Raw genomic sequence first — 15,728 nt, forward strand, 5'->3', positions numbered from 1 at the left:
TCCACAGCACCATAATGACTACACCGGGCCTGCAACAATGCACATCCTGGGTGCGGTGCTAGGCCTCCTCCCCTAGGATGAGCAGGGGGAAGCTTCAAGGCATGCCGCCTTTGTAGCTTCTCCAGACCACTTGCTGTATTCAGCAACTGGCCCCTACCAGTTCTGACCCCCACTCTGACAGGAAGACTGGCGGGAAAACCTACGCCAGGAAGGGGGGTGTGCCAGCCTGCGCCAACCCCACCCCTCTGGTGGGAGAGGCGAGGTGAAGCACGACCCCGGGCTCCGGCCATCTTGAGGATGGGGAGCCCTGCCCAATCACAGCTAGGCCCCTGCCCGCCTCCCACAGGAGAGGAGCAGACTAGGGGTGTACCCACCCCAGGACAGGGACCTATTGGTCCCTGTCCTTGTCCTACCTGTAAGGCCCCTAAATTCAGTACCTTCCTTCCTCAGATACCAATAAGAAAACAAGAAAGAAGATCAAGAAGAAGAAGACCCGCCGTGCAGCTGCTAACAACAGGACAACACCAACTGACTTGGCCCGAGCCCTACCGGCCTGTCGGCCCTGGAAACTGCCCCAGCTAAATCCTGGTGACTCCTACAGACAGCAACCTTGGAAAACCTGGAGGACCTGCCTGCTTTGACCCTCTCAAAGACTGGGACTCCCCTGAGCAGTGGCTCTGCTCCAATAGCAATACCCCTGGTGCCAGCCAGGAACCGCAAATCCAGCCCACTCTGCACCTGCCGAGCCCGGCCTGTGCCCCAGTGATCCAAGACCACGAGGACATCCCCCCGGCAACTGGTACCCAAAGTCCAGTGCCCACAGACCCTCCTCGACGACCCAGGCAATGCCTGCAGCCTCAGAACCAGGGACCCCACCAACCGCGACCAGCCAAGGGTAAGACTTCCCGACACCCAAAGACACCCCTGCACCCTGCGCCCCATGGCCCTCTGTGTCCTCTTTTGGGGTACCCACCTCTTCTCCAAGAACCCAACTTACCTCTCGAAGTGTTGGTCACACTTGAAGATTCTCCGTCCACGAGCCTGGATAACAGTGAGCGCCCGATGGCTCAAAAGCACCCTGCACCCAGCTGCCCAAGTGCCATTGGAAGTGCAACTACTACCCTACTCTACTTCCCCACTTACAGTGAGTAAGTGACCAGGAGCTCAGCTCCCACAGCCGTGTGGCCTGCCTGCTTGTAGCCACCAACTAAAGGCCCCCTACTCTCCATTGGATTGCATAGGACCTACTCTCTCTGCACTCGGCTGCCCCATTACTGCTGAGGGTGTAACAACTGTACCTTTCCGACCCTGGGAGACCCCTGAGTCTATGCCCAGAACCTTAACCTCTCCAGTCGAATATTCACCTGAAAGCCGATAACTCACTTTCCTACCATAGGCTAACATTGACTGGTTTTCTCTGAAATTTCTTCTAAGTGTGGAGTTTTGAAACTTTAAAATATTTCTCTAAAATCAGCCAAATAACGATTTCCGAAATACTCACTTGGGATCAGGAGAGACGCCAGTGCTGTACTTTCCAGTTCAGTACTGAACCACAAAAGTAACTTAACTGTAATTACCAGTTACCTGTATTTCCTTCAATAGGAAACCATTGACTTTTTTTCTCTCAAATTTCTTCTAAGTGTCGATTTTTGCAAACTACAAATATTCTTTAAAAATTGTACCAACTATTGGAACGCAAATATTTACCTGTCTTAGGTAGAGGTCCCAGTGCTGAACCTAGGAGTACAGTATTGGATTACAAAAGTAACGAGAACCTACTTTCCCTGTGACTTGAATTTCCTTCCATAGGATAACATTGCTAGTTTTTCTCTGAAAAGTTTCTGTCAACCCTGAAAATTCATTTGAATCCTTTGCAAATTACCCCTGTAACCAAAACTCTTTTACTTATCTGTTTACAGCTTAGGTCCCAGGACTGAATCTAGGATCCAGTCCTGTGGTTAGAAAAGTAATCCTGAAAGTAATCAACTGCATTTATGTAGAAAAACCCATTGAGCTCAATATTAAATTGTGTTTAGAATTGTGTTGCCTATTGCAACCTGTTAGACCTGGGACCATTGGTGTGGGTCTCCCTTCCATTTTTGCTGTTGCCTCATGTATTTCTTTGCTGGTGTTAGATGGTTTGGGCACTGTGCCACTGCTGTCCAGTGCCACAGTGCAAGTGCTCCCTATTGTAAATTGATGTATTAATCAGTGGTTCCATATTTGGCTATTTGGTTTACTTGTCAGACCCTAGTCTGGTGTACTGAGTGTGCCCAGGGCTTGTAAATCCAAATGCTGCTGGTGGGCCTGTAGCACTGGTTGTACCACTCACAGAAGCAGCCTTGTAAAATAAGTCTAAGGTCTACCATTGCAGAGCCTATGTGCAGTCTGGTACAGTCACACTGACTGGGCAAGTGCACCCACTTGCCAGTCCCTAAACCTTACCTTTTTTTCATATCAGTCACCCCTCTGGTAGGCCCAAGGGCAGGGCACATTGTCAGTATAAGGTTGGACAAGCCCTGATGTGTGTGGCATGTCCTAATAGTGAATTACAGCCATTTTCGTGTTTCACTATTGCAAGGCTACCTGTTCTCCATAGGCCAGAATGGGCTGTTAGAATTATTACATTTAATAATCCTAACTGTAGATTAGCTTTATTCGATTTTTTAAAAAAAATCATGAAAGCAGCAACAATACAAAGATAAATACCTTGACATTACATTACAGAGTTAATATCAACTATTAAAACATAATTAAATGGATATGACGGATCAGCTAATCAATATAAAACATTTTATAACAGCTCTAAAAGAAACAAGGAGGGTCATGCATTCAGTGCCACAAAATAGCTAATGTTTAAAGGAGGAACGTCGGGCAAACCTATATCGGCACTTTACTAATTAGTTAGTTGCTTACAACCGTGTCAATTGAGCTGGTACACATGAGTGGCCTCTTAGAATTTGGTTATCAGGAAATAAAAATTTTAAGCCATTGGTCAAATCTGTTAGGGGCTAGATGGTTAGTAGCGCTAGATGCACAGGGTCCCCTTCCCCAGGGGTTGTATTTCTTTGCCATTGTTCTGGGTAACGGAATGTGTGGGATACTTGGATAAAAGTCATGCAAGTCACAGATGCAAATAGAGCCATCTCCTTCGTTGGGCAGGCAGGATCGTAAGTATGGGGTGGTGTTCTTATTCTTAAATTTAATTAACACCAGGTCCCCAGAGGTGTTTTGGGTAACGTACCTATCCACCCCACCCTCCTGACACACAGGATTCCACCGTCTAGATCAGGTGGCAAAGGTCTTTTATTCTGTAACCAAAAAATAGTCTTATTTAACAGGTCCTGGTATGATTCGTGTTTTCCCTGACTAAGTGGGGGAACCCCAGAAAGGACAGTCACGTATGGGGCAGCTTTGGGAGGTAAGTTAATGTGTGGCATTCGTGCTGGTTCGGCTCTAGCCACTGAGTAATTGATTAACAATGGTTTCAATGCCACTTTGGGACTTGTTGCGGTAGGTGCGTTAGGAGGAAGTATGTTAGTTTGGACATTCTTGCGTGTAGCTGACTTGGACTTGACAGGGGTGGTGGAAGGACTAGAATAAGCGGGTGTTGCCAACTTATTGGTTGTTGAGATATTCCTTTTAATTAATTTCTCCATGCTAGTCAGCCTGTCCCCCATGTCATTAAGTTTTGTAACCAAAGGTGATATAACAGATAGAAACAATTGCTCGAGCTGGGCCAGCAAGGTCAGTTGGGTGGTCGGTACAGAGTCATCAGTTATGCCCACGTCCATATCCGCCATAGGTGTGGTTTGATTAGAGGGGGATGATGTGAGGCCGGAGCTTAACTTTTGAGTTTTTGGTGGGTTCTCATTGACATTTACCCCATCATGCTTCCTTTTAATGTTAAAACCCCGAGACAGAGCAATGGGCTAATTTTTATCTTTGTTTAAGGGTAGAGGTAGGTCTCGCGGAGTACCGTTAACGTGGTAAAAATTATTGCCCACGACTGTAATACTTGGGGGGGGTGATGCATCCGGGACATATTGGTGCCACACAAGGCGTTGAGCTCCTCCCAAACGGACATGTTTAGTATACGATCCCCCGAAAAAACGACAATAAGCAATACAGAGCAAGTCAAAAGTGTAAAGTGCGTCTCAATACCTCACCAAATGGAAAGGTCAAATGGAGTAGCCCGTCCTGGCCTCTTCTGGCCTCTGAGGGCCCGCCCTTTGTCCGGGCTTCGTCCGGCGTTGGTCCCGCGCTGCGTTCCGCGCTGCGTCAGCCTGTTGGTGCCTTGTGCGCCGGAGGGCGGGTGGGCGTGCCTCTACGCTGGGATGGTCCTGCACGGGCTCCTGGGCAATGGAGTCCCGTGCGTCAGTCAAGCGAGTAAAGCGGGGCTCCTCCTGGAGCTGGGACAGCTTCCCTCACTGTGTGCCTCTACCGGCGCTGCGGGACCCGCGCCAGCGGGTCCGGCGAGGTGACTTGTGCGCCGGAGGGCGGGTGGGCGTGCCTCTACGCTGGGATGGTCCTACACGGGCTCCTGGGCAATGGAGTCCCGTGCTTCAGTCAGGCGAGTAAAGCGGGGCTCCTCCTGGAGCTGGGACAGCTTCCCTCACTGTGTGCCTCTACCGGCGCTGCGGGAATCCTAGCTGACTCAGAGAACATGATAGAAATTCGAGTTTAGTATGCCTGCACTGATAAAATGCATCTTTTAGTGAAGTTGGTTTTAATATTCTGTGTTTGCAAATACCACTTTTAGAAAGTAGGTATTTGCTTGTCTAACCTTTCAAGCCTGCCTCTGCTAGGTTGTGTATTCCTTTGTCTGGTTTTGTGAGTGACATGGCTGGGGGATTCCAAGAGACAGGATGAGTCAGCCCTGTGGCAAATAGAGAGATCTGCATCTAGGTGGGAGGGAGGAGTTGCACCTGAACCTTGCACAGGGCTGTGCCTGCCTTCCACAATGCTGGCTCCACCTCCTAGGGAGCGGCATATGTCTCTGCCCTGCACACTGAAAGAAAAGCAGGAGTCCTGTCAACAAAGTGCTCCAGGACTGTACTTGCCTTCCACAATGCTGGTTCCACCTCCTGTGGGGCGTCTGATGTTTTTGCCCTACACTGTGAAAGGAAAAGAGAAGTCTGGTAAACAGAGTGCTTCAGAACTGGTTTTGGACTAAACAAAGGCCCCTCTCCCCTCAGAGAACAAACGATTTTGGGGTATAAATATTGGGACCCTGATCCCATGAAATTAGATCACTTTGGACTACAAGAAGAAACCTTTACTGAGGAGAGGAACCTGAAGAAACTGAGGAGAGACTATTCCCAAGCTAAAGTGCTGCTTGGGGGATTGGCCTGCAGTGGTTGTCTTACTGCCAAAGGAAGTTGAAAGGAACTTTGTGTACTTTGCTTTCAACTTGTGAAGGATCTCCAAGGGCTTGGAAAAGAGCTTGCCTTCTGCTGAAGTCTGAGGGACAACAGACTTCACCCCCAGCTCCCCAGAGTTCTTTGCAAGTGCCTACTGCTGTTTTGGGCCTTCTGAGGAACTGCATGTCGCAAGGAGCTGGAAGCGGGACTCATCGAGGAAGAAGCGTGTCACTGTGCCTGCCGTCGCAACTCTGAAGGAGGGTGTCACCGCTGGGACTGTCACACTGCACTGCATCAAGAAAAGCGTGCCACAACGAAGAGGAAGTGTGTTGCCGCCACTGCTGCTGCCGTCGCAATTCCGAAGGAGGGTGTCGCCGCTGTAGCTGTCGAATTGCAACACATCGAGAGAAGTGTCTCGCAACGAGGTCGGAGTGTGTCACCGTCGCTGTGCCTGCGTCGCAACTCCAAGGGAGGGTGTCACCGCTGGAACTGCCACACTGCACCGGGGAACAGCCATTACAACGCAACTATTACAACGCAATGCTAATAAAACGCAACTATTACAACGCAAGTTCTATTACAACGCATGTTTTTACAACACATGCTTTTACAACGCGAATGCTGTTACAACGCATGCTTATACATCGTAAATATATTTAAAAATGTATTTTAATTTTAATTGATTTAATTTCGATGTAAAATTATAAAGGCCTTTTTGAAATTAAAATGTAATATTAATAAATATTAATAATTGATTTTAATTAAAAGAATTAATACTCAGGTATATTTTTAAAAAAATATTAAATTAATATATTAATAAATATTAATAAATGTTGGGAAAATGATTTTAATTAGAAGAATTAATACTCAGGTATCTTTTTTGAAAATATTAAATTAATAAATTAATAAATATTAATAAATGTTGGAAAAATGATTTTAATTAGAAGAATTAATACTCAGGCATCTTTTTTGAAAATATTAAATTAATAAATTATTACATATTAATAAATGGTGGAAAAATGATTTTAATTAGAAAAATTAATACTGAGGTATCTTTTTAGAAAATAATAAATTAATATATTAATAAATATTAATACATGTTGGAAAAATTATTTTAATTAGAAGAATTAATACTCAGGTATCTTTTTAGAAAATATTAAATTAATAAAATAATAAATATTAATAAATGTTGAATAAATGAATTAATACTCAGGTATCTTTTTATTTATAAATCTTTTAAGAAAATATAAATGTTTAAGTATATTTAATTAATAATTTTTATTTAATTTTTAATTTTCAAAATATTAAAATGTAATGTTTAATATTAGAAATATAAATTATTTTTCAAAAATATTATAAGAAATAATACTCTGGTAAATTTTAAAGAAAAATATAGAGATTTTATATGAATGTTAATTTTATTACAATTATTATTAATTTTCTGAAGGAAAATAAGGTTAATTAAATTTAAATATAAATATTTATTAATTATTTAAAATATATTGGACTCTTAAAAAATGATAGAAATATTATAAGAAACATTTTTCAATGGACGGTTTAGTCCTTTGTTTATTTCAATGACTACTCTATAGTAACCCGCAGAACTGTATAGCAAGGTCGAAAAACAACAGAAGAAGGGGGGAGAAGATGGAATCAAGACTAGCATACTGGTAAGTGATAATAAACATAATTTATAGTAGTCTAAACATTATTTTTTAAGTAATGATAATAAAATAAAAAAGTACAAAAACCATGACGTTAATGTTTTAGTTTGCTTTTTTTTATTAAAAAAAAATCAAAAATAAATATACATTTTTATTAACATTCTCCATAATTTTGTAACAATTTATGTTTAGAAATAATATTTATAAAAAATAATAACTTCAGAAAAATAAATGTTTAGCTATTAGTCCTTTTTTTATCTTGGTAGATTTTGATCACGTCGTTACGTTAACGTCGACGTTAGCGGCCATCTTGGATAGCATCGATTGCTGGAAGCAGCTGGAAGCTGATCTGCGCTCAGGTAGGAAACTTAAATAACTTTATTTAAAGTAAAAAAAAAATAACAAAAGGTATATATATTGTAATGAAAGGATAAGGAGAGGTTGCGGATGTAAAAAAAAGTTATTTAGTGTTTGTTTTCAGCATGTCGCCGAACATTTTACTTGTATATGCCTACGTCGGGTCATGTTACGATTAAAGTAATGGGTAAAGATGGAAAAATAACTAAGTGTTTATTTATTAGAAAAGATTTTGAACGTTTAATGTTTTGTGTAGAGATAGAAATGTATTGCAATCGAAGTTTTGTAGAAGAGAAATAGGATAGTTTTGTTATTTTTGCTAAATGATTGCTTTTGGCTTGGTTGGTAATAAATTAAACTGGTTTTTTGAATTGCAAGAGGAAAAAAAGAAGGGAGACGCATTTTGCTTAAATTGTTGAAGTTTTCATTTTTGAGGTTTGATTGGTTGCATTGGTTTAATATTTAATAGGCCAGAAATTTAAAGGAATTATTTTGCGTGTTGTTTTTTGGAAAAATTGGAATGAGATACAATATGATTTAGTTAGCGAGAAAATATCCAGTTAGGATGTGATGTTATATAACCAAAAAAATTAATTTACAGGTTGGGAACGTCACATTTTGCTGCAAGGGATTTTTGGAAAAAAGAAGAATGCAAAAGGATTCGGGCAACGAAGACGGATTTGTTATCAAGAACGTAATTTTTCTGTTTGAAAAAGTACAGAAAAAAGAAAATAATAAAAAAATTAAGTTATGAATATGGATGTATTTTATCGCACTTACAATATTTTATTATTTGTAAAGAAGAATGCATTACTCAGGAAATGCATTAAATTATCGGTTAAAAAATAAAAAATAGAAAATGAATCGATTTGATAAACAGTAATTGAAAAATATTCTGATAAGTTTTGCAGATTTTTTGAGGTATAAATTTAAGAGATTACAACATTGTTCTTTTTTTTAACAATTTTAAAAAATAAGCCAAATACTTATTAAAAAAAACTTTTATCAAAAAAACAGTTTTTTTTTAAATACATTTCAAACAAGCATCATTTTGGAAAAAATTAAGCATGGGCGGATTTTGCGGATTGGCAATCCGCGAACTTGCGTATTTACGGATTCGCAATCCGCGAAGATCCGCGAACTCTAGCGGACTTGCGGATTTTTCCGTTTTTTGTGTTGGCGCGTGTTCGCGCCGATTTTGGGACAAGTTCGCAATTGCGAACTTACTTTTCGGCTTGCAACGGCCGCGACTATGTTGTTTCTACGTCTGGTTTATCATCACAGGTTCACAGCACCCTCTGTTTCACCACTGCCACCCTCTGGGACACCCATGCCACCCTCTAGTACATCCTCACAGGCACCTATTAGGTTTATTTATTACTGTAGATTATGGTGGTTGAAAAAAGCTAGCACACCTGCCCTTCTTCAACTGCCATCAATTAATTTGTGTTTCATTAATGTGTCAGTAATTTTGAAAGTTCCAGTCTGGCTGGCACCTGCTTCCTTCCTTATCTGTAATTTGCTTTTTGTTGCAGTGAAATTTTTTTTTTACAGGACCTTTATGGTGCTATTCTATGAGCCTGCTGTTTGGGTCATAGCAGGGTCATAGAATTGTTGCAAACTCTGGAGGGGCCCATCAGGAAGCACTACCTTGAATGTTACTAATGTTAAGTTTGAACTTTTGCACCTGCTCATTGCTTTCATTTTAGCTAAAATCGTTTTTTTTGCAATTTCGCGCGTTATTTGGGGCGCGAATCCGTGCGAGATCGATTTCGGAAGCCGCGAATACGTGCGAATACAAAATTGTTTTTGTTGCGACGTGTATGTTCGCGTGATCTTGCGCGTGTTCGCGAGGCGCTTCTAGCTATTCGTTTGCCAAGTTACCCTATCGGTCGTACACGGGCGCGGCCATCTTGTTGGCGTGACGTAATTCCGTTTCCGCCCGCTATGTGTAATCTCGCAAAGTGTGCTGCTCGCGAGTACAAGTTCGCGCGTACTCGCAAGGAAAATCTCGCGCGAACTTACCCACGCGGTCGTGAACGGGCGCGGCCATCTTGTTTCTCATTCATTGCTATGGTTCTGGGCATGCTTTCTCTATCCTCTCTCAATCTCTGCCATCCTTTGCTTGTTTGAAGTTTTTTTGATCTAATTTTACTTATTATCTAACCCTCTATTTTTCTAGCTCTATATTTTTGTGTTTTCTGCAGCTTTTAGTTACTTTTAAACTACTTTTTTAAACTCTTTTATTTTCTTCTTCACTATTCTATTTCTTCTTTATCATTTAAGTTTATTTCTGCCCAGACCATGGTAAAGGGAGCCGGGAAGCACCCTGAGAAGGGGAAGGGTCCCGCACCCCGTGCCCGGCTCCCGTGCGGGCGTTTAAGGGGGGAGCAAGTGGTCCCGAGGGAGATCTTTAGCGCGGAGGAAGTGGCGGCACTGATCTTCCATGTCCAGCGCCGCCTCCCCAAGACGATCCTGGGAGGCGGCAAGATCGCGACCGGCTATGGCATCCGGGAGCGCCGCCAGCGGTGGGAGAAGGTGTGCCGGGCCATGTACAAGATCTCTGGGGTCCGGCGCACACATAACCAGGCCACCCACCGCTGGACCGATGTCATGGACCGGGAGCGGGACTTGCTGGACGCGCTCGGCGTAGAGGTCCCCGGGCTTGGTGAGTAGTAGTAGTAGTACATTTACTACTCTGTTTTATCCTGCTCTGTTATTTGCAAATCTTTGTTCTTTACCAAGAGCAATAATGCTGCCGATTACATTGAGGTAAATTATATTTCAAAATCTTCTATGCATTTCATTTTCAGGTGCACTGCTCTCCTTCTCAGTAGCCTTGCTTGCTACTATGCTTCTTTGTTTTGTATGTTGTGTTCAGAAGCATTTCATTGGCCTGAGAAATTATGTATCAGTGTACTGTAAAGAAAAGAACTGCGTAATGCTAGACAGTAAGGGTCATATTTTCAATTACCGGCGCATCCCTGCAAAGTAGCAGGGATGCGGCAGTAATTGTGTGCCATGCCACCACCACCCATTGGCCCAAAACGTCACAGAAGCCTTACGCATCTGTGCCGTAAAGGCAGCGCATTGCTGGAGTTGCGTGCCAACGATGGCGCAGCTCCAGCAATGCTCTGGGGTACCCTATCTCCCCAATGCTGCATCAAGCCGTACGTCGGCTTCAAGCGCGCAGGGTTTGAGTCATGCATCATTGTCATAAAAATGACTGATTGACATCTTGTAGATTTCCCTCAGCCACTTTTAGGATTCGTTCCTGCGCAGGTACGCCCTCCCTTGCGCCGGAACGCCCCCTGATGGCGCAGGGCTTTACAACGTGATGCATCGCCCATATGCCCATATGTGTTTTTTTTTTTAATATATACGCCGCACCAACACCATGGCGAGTCTTTTGTTCTGCCGCTGCGTCAGAAAAGGCACGCAACAATGGAGGAAAATCAGCCGCAACTTCCGCAAGGGACTTATAAATCAGCCCCAACAGACTGAAGTCCAGTGTCCTTCCTTTAGACAGTCACATGGCTATCAGAAGAAATAGTGGCGGTGGTGGCGGGTGGATTGATAGTTTGAGTATTCACTGATCTGCAAGCAGGATGGACTTTGTCTGTCACGTGTTGTGCACTACTGCCTGCAGTGCCAGGCCTAGGCAAACCTCTTTAGTAGTCTGTTTATTGAGTTACATAGGAACTTTCTAAGTCAACGTTCCGCAAATCAGGCAATACGAATAACGTAGTATACCACATGAGATAGATCCCGTGGAATAGTTGTCTATCTATTTGCTATTTTTCCAAAATATGTTGTTATTGTTCTTTTGAAATGTTTGATTTGGTTGAAAAATCTCATCCATGTTTTATGGTTTTTCTTTCTTTCATGTTGTACATCAGCTCCCCCCAAGGGCAAGAGGACACAGGAGGAGGGTGCTGAGGATGCAGGCCAGGATCGGGCAGGCGAGGGCTCCTTTGCTGGCCCCAGTAAGTTTACATTTTACTAAACAGTACCTATTTTTTCCTAGCGTTCCTCATTCGATTTTTTCTAAATCGTCTTTGATCTTCTTGTAGACTGGATATAAATTCTTATCCTGCCTCGAATATGATGACTCCCTGTGGTATTACTAGACTATTCTTATTAGTCTGTCTGTGTAGCTAACTAAGATTGGACATTTGGCAATTCCATTGGACTCCCATTATATTCAGCAATACCTCTATGCACTGTCTCCTTACTGACTAGATAGTGTGGCAGAGTCATTCAGCTCCCGAAGTCACCGATTATAGATCCCCAATGATCTCTAGATTATCGTACGCAGGACAAGAGAGTAGTACGGAGTCACAGCACAGTCAAGAAGTGTCAGAGGCACTCATGCTTGCAAAAATTCCAAAACCTTTAGCTCATCCACTCTAGTCTAGAGGAACAAAAACCACAGAGTCTATTTAAGTGTAAAAGCTTTATTAAAAGTAAACACATTTATTGAAATCTACTTTGTCATAAAACTATTTAACTGTAAACGGAAAAGTGGTTAGTGCTGACGATTAATTGGACACATTTCTTGTGGTCGAGCCGAACTCTCACCTACTTTGAACTTGATCCTGGTCGTGTTCTTAGGACTCAGGAGTCAAGCTTCTGTCTGTTAGGAGAAAAAGTGGTGCGTGTTAAAAATCAAAAGCAAGCATTCATCAGTTGTGCATAAAAGTGCAGCAAGACAACAGCCTTCCCTGGAAAATGGGACATTTTTACTATGGAGTAGACAGTCACAAATTATTACATTGTATTCTGTTTTTTTAACATTTCTCCTAGACCAAATATTATATAGTAGTGAGTGGTGTATTCTAACTTTCTTAAATGTACTTTGTAGGTGTAACATCTGGTGACGGGGCCAGCGCGGAGGTGGCTGATGTGTTGGACTTGGACTCGGAGGCCTCTGGGGAGGATGCGGCGGTAGAAGAGCTGGTGGCCGTTCCTGTGGGGGATCAAACGGTGGTGGCGGAAACAGGTAAGCTATATATTCCTTACTTATTGAGATTGAAGACTGCATAGTGTGCTTTCTGCACGGGTGTATTACAATTACAAATCAACCAGGTAGTAGCCTCCTCGAAATGTACTTCGACTTAGCTGTGAAGTTTTTGGTGAGAAGAATCCCAATAAGTTCTTAGACGAACGTGATGGATGGGATGAACGAAAAGCGAAAGAAGGGTGTAAGTAAGTGGGACGCGAACTTGTATGATGGCTGGCAAAGAAGAACGATATGTGTTTGCTTGGACCCAGAGGTGGCTGGGAAGGAAAGAATATGGTATGGTGCATGGCTGGGTCAATGATGAAGCAAGGATGGGTGGAAGGACAGCAGCCTGGGTGGGTGAAACAGAAACTGTATGTGTGCATATACTTTGAATGAATGGATGCCTGGAGCATGGTATTCTCTGACTCTTACATAGCAAATGTGTATCTAGAGAGAGTAGATGGTCGCCAGGTGAAGTAAGTGTTACCTTGAAGAGCATGTACCACCGCACCCGCACGTCCGTCCCAGTGCAGGGAAGGCAAGGAAAAGAAATTGTAAATGTGTCCAATACTACCATGAATAGTAGCAGTACTTTGTATTGCATTTGCATTCACAGCATATATCTGGTTATTACGGTGGACACTCCGTACCTCTCTTAATAACTTTAGTTTACTTGTAGTACGTCATTCATGTGTGGGTGTATCACTGTGTTCACTCAATATTAAGCAAAGCACCTAAAGTCATCTCATCTGTCATTAAATACGTCCCATGTGAAGTGATAGATAATCAAATTAGTTAGCTTCTTCAGTTTCCTTTTCTAGTACTCATTTGCACTGTAGGGTGAAAGGTAAATTAATTAAGCAGTAGCCCTTGTAACAGAGTATTCTCAGTGCCACCCGTAATAGAAAAGTAATAGCTTCACCACCTGCATGTACTGGACCGGTACAGTAACGCAAGTCTGTCTCCATCATCATGGTGTGCAACTTTTTTTCTCGGGTGCAACTTCACTGTGCTGTGTCCATGTCATTCTGCCGGCTTGCATAAGATAACGTACCCATTTCCCTAAACAAGAGAGAAGAAGAAGAATAAGACTGGTGTACTGTCATAGTCGACTGTAATGGAAGTCCATAGTGGTCGTAGAATTAGTTCATTAAACTACCACTACTGTTAGAGCAAGGATGCAGAAGTGGGAGGGTTACATAGATACTGTCCTCAATAGTTATGTACTGTGCTTTCAATTTGCTACTTGTACTCTGTGACCCAACTTTCGGCTCAATCACTTTGTGTTATTAATAAGGAGCATTGGTTACAGACTATGTCTTTCTTTCTTCATATAGTTGCTCCTTCCAAATCAACAACAAGGAGGGAGCAGGCTAGATTGGCCCGGCAACGGAGGCTGGAGGCCACAGTCGCCGAGTATCGGCGGCTGGTGGCCCTGGAGGAGGAGGAGGACACGCAGTCGAGCGGGGCAACATCTTCGACTGTGACCACTGCATCCTCCTCCGTGACTAAACCAGCGGGACCGAGCCGGGCTAAGAAAGCCGACCGCCACCGCCAAGCACCCGAAACACCAGCTGCCCCCCACAGGAGCTGCAAGGAACGCCAACACCGCCTACGAGTCCGCATGTCCAACCTGGAGCAGGAGGTCCTGAGGTATAAGACCTTGGTTAAGGGCCTCCGCTCCGAGCTTGCCACCCTCCGCAAGGAGTATGATGCCCATGCCGCATCATGCACCAGCACCAGCACCCTCCAGTAGTGGAGTGTCCCTTGCCCTTTTTTTATAGACTTTTGGGGGGTGGGATTTGGGAGTTGGGATCGTTTTGGGACGTTTCAGAGACAATCGTTGGGGTTAGGGTGGGTGAGGGAGATTATTTTGTTAGGGATAAATAAATATATTTTTCAACTACTTTATCTGACCATACCTGTTTTTTACTGCTTTTCAGTCTGGTGGGTGGGGGGCGGGGGTGTAACAGTAACTTTGTTTTCCTGAACAGTCGTAGGACTTTAGTAGTACAACCGTCAAACTCTTGTCTACTCCGAAATAATACTCCATTATACTACCTCCCACCAAACGCTTATCTTACCTGTAATTTGTGTTAGAAATTAGGGCTAGGCCCAGGGCTGGCTCCAGGTGAAATGGGGATTAACGTTGTCATTCCTGGGCGGGTGACATTTCCTCATTGCGGTGTTACTAGTGGTGTGACACAGTGGCAGTTGCATGCCTATGGAAAAAAAGAAAACGAAACCTTGTTTGTACTCCTTACTGTAGCATTACAACGGTTACGGTACGATCGAGAAAATAGCAGGTGACAGTACACTAGAACAGTGCCATAATGTAGCCTAACAAATGGTAAAGTATTGCAAGTATAACTAGTACTTGCGTTGAATTTATTTGACATTGGCTACTACTACTAGAAGATATAGTACTGAAGCTGAGTAAGTCTAGAAGATATCCTCGTATTCCTTCACCAGCCTGTTGCTGCTATCACCTTATCCTCCCCAGCAAGTGTGTGGAATTATTGATGTCATTTTAGTCAGACATCAAGCAAAACAACACAGCCCGGGGGAAGAGGGTTAGGGTTTGTAAAATGGATGGGAATGGGGGTTTCTTTTTGGGTAGGTTTTGTTGAGAGAAGAAAAAAAAAGCAGAGCATGGACAAACAATAATTGAAGATACAGAGTTTACAGACAATCTTTGGTTACAAAGTAAAGGTAAGCACATGCAGTCACACTCATAGAATAAAAGACAACAATGGATACTGTATCTGTATTGCGTATGTTGTTGGAGTTGTCCTGTTGAAATTGGTAAGTAAGTTGCATGCAGCAAACAATTCCTCTTATTGGCGGCACTCCTCCATTCCAGCTGACGCTTCGTCCATCAATGTGGTGGTGACCACTGACAGAAGAGACACCCTGTCCACTGCCTGCCTGGCGGATGTTGACTGAAACCCGGCCTGTAATTATTGAACGGAAAACAGGAAGTGCTATTACAATACCACTGATAAATAAATAAAAGGTATGTACGCTGTGTGGTTCAAAAAGTCACACTTTGATTTCCCTAATAGACAGTACAATATTTTTGAAATTGCGTGCTCTGTCTGAGTCACCTTTTTAAGGATCAATAAGTATGGCCAAAATATTATAGCGGATCTTTCCCCTCAAGGTGGGTGTACTACTGTGTTTTAGAACAAAATTTGACCTTCCCAGCAATGCTCCCACCAAGACCCTTACTAAAGCCAGTCGCAAAAATGTAGAAGAACCCAATCATATCTCCAAAAACGATGCCTAGCAGAAAAATGGTTACAAAACGTACTTTGAAAGTAACAGTAGACCCAAATA

The sequence above is a fragment of the Lissotriton helveticus genome, chromosome 8 (genome assembly GCF_964261635.1).
Source record: "Lissotriton helveticus chromosome 8, aLisHel1.1, whole genome shotgun sequence".
NCBI lineage: Eukaryota > Metazoa > Chordata > Amphibia > Caudata > Salamandridae > Lissotriton > Lissotriton helveticus.